This window comes from Petaurus breviceps, unplaced genomic scaffold, assembly GCF_028583685.1.
Source record: "Petaurus breviceps papuanus isolate PSGF00001 unplaced genomic scaffold, PetGlider_PUasm1.0 64, whole genome shotgun sequence".
In the NCBI taxonomy this organism is placed as follows: Eukaryota; Metazoa; Chordata; class Mammalia; order Diprotodontia; family Petauridae; genus Petaurus; species Petaurus breviceps.
The window spans coordinates 3234547-3241546 of NW_027186428.1; positions in this window are offsets into that span (position 1 = coordinate 3234547).

The following is a 7000-nucleotide window of genomic DNA, read 5'->3' on the forward strand; positions in this document are numbered from 1 at the left end:
TTTTTTTTGCTTTTTGGAGGGGGGAAGGAAGGGCAATTGGGGTTAAGTGACTTGCCCAAAAGTGTCTGAGGCCATATTTGAACTCAGGTCCTCCTGACTCCAAGGCCGGTGCTCTATTCACTGTGCCACCTAGCTGCCCCCTAGTATTTTTGCTAATAGAAAAATTGCTTGTAAATGTTTTCGTCCTTGGGACCTTTCTTTATATTAACTGACCTCTTTGGGCTATATGCCTGATTATGAAATCATTGGTTAAAGGATATGAACTATTTCAAAACTTTTTCACAAAATTCATAATTCCAAATAGTTTTCCAAAATGATTGGACCAATTCACATTATGGAAAATAAACAATGGTTGGAAGGTACCCCTCCCCACCCCACCCTCACTTCCAATTCCCTTACTTGGAACTAAAAAGAAATAAATTTGTCTTTTCCAGATTTACCCGAATGAAGAAAACCTTATTAGTACTTAATCAACCTCTAGGAAAAACAATGTGCACTGAAATCTTTTCTTCTTGAATACCTAACCAATTTCTAACCTATTCTCAGTCCCCTCACTATTGGTTAGCCCAGTAAGGACTCTTCCCTGACATGATCTACTGAGATTCTCCCCTCTTCTCTCTCCCCTCCTTCTCTCCCTCTCTCATAAACTTTCATCTGTAATGAATATGTGGTTCTAAATCCTCAGCTACTTTGCCCTGTCCAAATCCAAATTAGGTTCCCAAACTCCATTATTTAGATATCCTCCCTCCTGGGTCGTCCTCCCTTTTTTGCAATCTCCTCACACAAATTCAAATAACTAGAACTATCACAGATACAATAGCTATTTGGTTTTAATAGTTTTAAACACCTAACAAGAACCCCAAAACACCATTTAAAGAGATCATTTTAAATGCTAGCTTCCCCGTATATCTCAGTGAGGGAATGTCAAATATCTTGCAGCAAAAGAAATGCAGTGAACCTACTTTGAGAAGCTCTTCTCTGTTGAGATGAGTAGAAAAGACAAGCTGGTCTTGTGTCCCAGAGAGCAGTGCTGGCAGTGGAAGGACCCAGCTGTCTCCCCAACAGACACCTAGTGCTTCTTGCCTATTTGGCACCAGTTTTGTTAACACTCTGCATTGTATGTCCCCAGCACCTGAGGTTCATCTCCTGGAAGTCATGGGAACAACAGCTTCTTAGCCAGCACTGGATTCCATCCTGGAAAATCTCAGAATGTGAGCACTGGCTAGGGTTCTGTCCTGGCTCCAAAAGCTAGCTTTTGTTTTGTTTTATTTGGTTGGCTTTTAATCACTATTCTTTTCTCTGGCGTCTTCAAGGTCAAAGTGTTTCCTCTTGCCCAGCTGGGAGATAGGGAGTGACTTTATCACTCTCCCCAAACCAGTGAGAAATAGATGTTTTGGAAAAAAAAAATTCATGTGCTAGTTATGCATGTGTCTAGTTATCAGACACATCCTCCTCAGCCTTGGGAAGGAGCAGGGACACTACCTTTCAATTTAATGTACGTGTGGTAAAATGGACTTGAGTATTGCAGAAAACCTCTTATGGTTTTCTGGTTAGCCTTTCTTGGGACAAGTTATCTTTGGTGAAGCCTTTTCTTGGAACAGATTATCTTTTTACAGCCTGCAACCTCTCTGAAAACTTCTGAGCTAGAAACTTATCTACCGCCTTGGCTCCTCCTCTGTAACTTTAGAGGTGGAATATCAATCAGATATTTGCTAGACTACCTTCTCCTTCTCCTCCTCCTCCAAATTTCCTTACAAATAACTTCAAATAATACCCCAAAACAAATTCTGGAATGGCAGATTTTCTAGCCCAAAGACAATGTAGAATGTGAGCAAGAAAGGTCTATCACATGAGAGTGAAGCACAGTGAAGGCTGCCCCCAACAAACCAGTGGCAGGCTTTGGGTGGTGCCTGAAACAGCGGAGGCAGGAGCTGTTGCCAGACCTTTCAGCCCACAGGGGGTTAGGCAACTGGTCAGAAGAAAATTACCGGGGTCTCTTTGCTGGCACTATGTGTAGGACTCTGTTGCATTGTCCACACTTGGATTTGGGGTGCAGTCCTGGGTCACAGCAGGAGCACTATCACACCAGAGCTTGTAGCTACAGGGAGCAAAGACCCTGGTCATGGTTCCAAGGCAGAAAAGAATGTTTGTGGTTGCTCACAGACCAGACCATGGACCAGGAATAAACACACCTCTCCTTACATCATACCACCTTAGAAGAACTGAAAATGTACAGACCTCCGGAACTAACTCTGAAAATAGCTACACAAAAAACCTGAAGCTTGAGACAGTGTCCCCTCTACCACCACAGCAGAGCCCAAATTTAACATAAAGTCAAAAGCCAAGAAATGGGCTAGAAAAATGAACAAATAATAATAATAATAAAAAGATCCTGACCATAGAATGTTATGATGGTGACAGGCAAGATCAAAATATAAACTCGGAAGAAGACAACAAAGACAAACTGCTACACCCAAAGCCTCAAAGAAAACTATGTATTAGTCTCAGGTCCAAAAATGATTCCTGGAAGAGTTCAAAAAAGTTTTAAAAATTAAATAAGTGAGGTAGAGGAAAAATGTGGAAAAGAAATTAAAATGATGCAACAAAATCATGGAAAAAGAGTCAACAGCTTGGCAAAGAAGGCACAAAAAATATTAAAGAAAATAACACCTTAAAAAAACAAACAGATTAAATGGTAAAAGAGGCATAATAATACAATGAAGAGAATACCTTAAAAAACAGAAATGGTCAAGTGAAAAAAAGATATAAAACAATTCACTGAAGAGAACTCCTTTAAAAGCAAAACTGACCACATGGAAAAAGAGATACAAAAATTCACTGAAGAAAAAAAACTCCTTAAAAATTATAATTGGCCAGATGGAAAAGGAGATCCAAAAGTTCATTGAAGAAAATAATTCCTTAAAAATTAAATTTGGGCAAGTGTAAGCTAATGATTCCATGAGATATCATGAAGCAATAAAACAACAAAAGAATGAAAAAAATAGAAGAAAATGTGACATACCTCATTGGAAAAACATCTGACCTAGAAAATAGATCCAGGAGAGATAATTTAAGAATTAATCAGATTACCTGAAAACTATGATAAAAAAAAAATCCTAGACATCATCTTTTAAGAAATTATCAAGTAAAACTGCCCTGATATTTTAGAACCAGAGGGTAAAATAGAAAGAATCTACAGATCACTTCCTGAAAGATATCCCAAAAGGAAAATTCCCAGAAATATTATAGCCAAATTCCAGAGCTCCAGGTCAAGGAGAAAATATTGAAAGCAGCCAGGAAGAAACAATTCAAGTATCATGGAGCCACAGTAGGATAACACAAAATTTAGCAGCTTCTATATTAAAGGATCTGAGGACTTGGAAAATAATCTTTCAATGGACAAAGGAGTTAAAATTACTACCCAGGAAAGCTGTGTATAATTCTTCAGTGGGAAAAATGGACATTTAATGAAACAGACTACTTTCAAGCATTTCTGATGAAAAGAACAGAGCTGAACAGAAAAATTGATCTTCAAATACAAGACTCAAGAAAAGCATAAAAAGATAGACAGGAAAGAAATAATAAGGGATTTAATAAGGTTAAACTGTTTACTTTCTTACAAATGATACTTTTAATTCCTAAAAACCTTCTCGTTATTGGAGCAGTTAGAAATAGTATACAAAGGACACAGATGTAAGTTGAATATGATGGGATGGTATCTAAAAAAATAAAATTAAGAGGTGACAAAGAGGATTATTGGGAGAAGGGGAAAGGGAAAGGAAGAATGGGGTAAATTTTCTCACATAAAAGAGATGCAAAAGAGCTTTCATAGTGGAAAGGAAGATGAGGGAGGTAGGGATTGTACTTGAACCTTACTCTCATCAGAACTAGAAATTGGAAGAGGAAATAATATACACATTCAGCTGTATGTGTATCTTACCCTACAGTCTGGAAGTCTATCTTACCCTACAGGAAAGTAGGAGGAAAGAGAGATAAGATAAGGGGAGGGGACACTGATAGAAGGGAGAGAAGATTGGGAGAGGTGGTAGTCAGAAGCAAAACATTTTTGAGCATGGATAGGGTGATGATAGGAAAGAGAGAGTAGTTTAAACAGGGGTGGGAGGAAATAGAATGGAGGGAAATATACAGTTAATAATCATAACTGTGAAAAAAAATTCATAGCAAGTTTCTCTACAGAGGCTTCATTTCTCAAATATATAGAGAATTGAGTCAAATTTACAAAAATGAAAGCCATTCCACAGTTGACAAATGATCAAAGGATACGAACAGGCAGTTTTCAGACAAAGTAATAAAAGCTATCTATAGTTGTTTGAAAAAAAATGCTCTAAATCATTATTAATTAGAGAAATGCAAATTAGAACAACTATGAGCTACCACTCCACATCTATCAGATTGTCTAATATGACAGAAAAGGAAAATGAAAAATGTTGGAAGGGATGGGGGAAAATTGAGACACTAATGAACTCTTTATAGAGTTGTGAACTTACTCAACCATTCTGGAGAGCAACTTGGAACTATGCCCAAAGGGCTATAAAACCATGCATATATCTTTTGACTCAGCAATACCAATACCACTACTAGGTCTGTATCCCAAAGAGATTAAAAAACAAAAAGGAAAAGGACCTATTTGTATAAAAATATTTATAGCAACTCTTTCTGTGGTGGTAAAGAACTGGAAATTGAGGGGATGTCCATCTATGGGGGAATGGTCAAACAAGCTGTTGTATATGATTGTGATAGAATACTATTGTGCAATGACAAGCAGGATGGTCTCGGAAAAACCTGGAAAGACTTACATGAATTGGTGCAAAGTGAAATGAGCAGAACCAAGATAACATTATACACAGTAACAGCAATATTATATATTGATCAGCAGTAAATGGTTTAGCTATTCTCAGCAATAGATGATCCAAGACAATTTTGAAGGACTTAACGATAAAAAATGCTATCCACCTCCTGAAAAAGAATGGATAGAGTTTAAATGCAGATTGAAGCACACTTTTTTTAAACTTTATTTTTCTTGTTTGCTTTTACTTAACTAATATGGCAATACGTTTTGCATGATGACACATGCATAACATCTGTATCAAACTTCTTGTCTTCTCAATGAGGGGAAATGGGTGAGAGAGAATTTTTTTAAATGTTAAAATTTTTAAAAAGTGTTAAAAATTGTCTTGCATGTAACTTGTAGGGGGGAGATAATTTTTTTTTTTTAAAGGAAGCCTACAAGTCTGAAAAAGCAGCTGCAGCGGCCTGTTACATGAACACTAAAAAAGCACTCAGTCTTTGAGGGCTTTGCACTTCATTTAAGCAAATCCATAAACAAGGATTAAGACTCCCTGCCAAAAAAAATAAGTATGTCTAGGTCTCTCAACCAATCTGAATTGAAAGTATGATGCAATATTAGCCTTTTAAAAACACACCTGGCACCAATCTGATTGGAATGCTCTCAGGCATGGCTAAACAGTACACACGAATATAGTATAAAAATGGGCTATAATTCTAGAGAGTGCTTCCTTGATAACAGACTTCTTCCAAAATATGGGGGGAAAAATAAACTGTAGTGGCAATTTGTAAGGGACATCTTTTCCTCAATGTACTATTATCATAAGAGAAATGAAAATATTCTACTTCCCCTCACTTTTCTATAAAAATGAGATGGACAATAAAAATGTTGGCAAATAATATTCTAATAGCCAATTACAAAAACTAAAGCAAAACAAAACAAAATTCAACACCTCCCACCACTACCACCATATCATATACAAAACCAGACTGGTCTTTGAGACCAGCCACTCCTCTACTAAAGTTTTACTTCCATGTTCCTTCATGGTATGGAGGTAACCCAAAACTCTCCAAAGTTATTCCCACATAGCACAAGCTCTAGCAAATCTTAACAGGCTGGAAAGGCTTCAAATATAGGCTCAATGAAGGACCGTGGGTGACCAAAAGGGAATAAATTTGACTAAGGAGGCCCTGTGAACTGTGTTGAAGGTAAGATTGACTGGTAATCCAATGAAATGTCCTTGAAGTTGAAGAGGCCAGTTATTACACGAAAACAATGTAACTTTAAGTATCATAAATATTTCCTTTGTTTCTCCTAAATTGTTTTAGCTCAGATTTGTAGAGGCAAAATGGCACAGTATACAAAGTGCTATAGTTAGGAACAACTGGGTTCAAATTCTGCCTCTGACACTAGTTATATGACCTTGGTCAAGTCATTTAACTTTTGAGACTTATACAATTCTCAAAGATCTGTCTACTAGGTCATTGACAAGTTAATGATCTCCAAGGATGGAAGGAATTTTCACACAGATGAAATCACATATAATTCAGACTTGGCCATAGCTTTTTTTTTTTGGAGGTCAGTTGGGGTTAAGTGACTTGCCCAAGTAACAAGAATTTTTTTTGCTTTTATTTTTTTGGAGGGAAATGGAAGGGCAATTGGGGTTACTTGCCCAAAGTCACACAGCTAGTAAGTGTTAAGTGTCTGAGGCCGCATTTGAACTCAGATCCTCCTGACTCCAGGGCCAGTGCTTTATTCACTGGGCCACCTAGCCACCCCTTGGCCATAGATTCTAAAAAAAAAATTTAAATTTAAATTTAAATAAAAATGTATTTTCTCTCCCTTCTGTCTCCCTCTACCCAGAATTTCAAGGGGGAAAAAACCCTTGTAACAAATATATAGTCAAACAAAACAAATGCCCATATTAGTTATGCCATTGGTCAATATCAAACAATGAGTATTTTGACCAAAAAAATGTCATTGGTGACTGTTTTCTTCAAGTCAGTTGGCATTCTTGATAGCTTTCTGATTATTGCCCATTCTGAGTAAAATCTTTCTAAATTTTCACCTGCCCTCATCACCCCACACCCAAACACTTAACATCTTTCTCACTGTCACAGGACCTAGAGAAATATAGATTAAAATCGAAAGATTCAGAAGGCAGACAATTCCTCTTCCTCTGGTCTATACCAG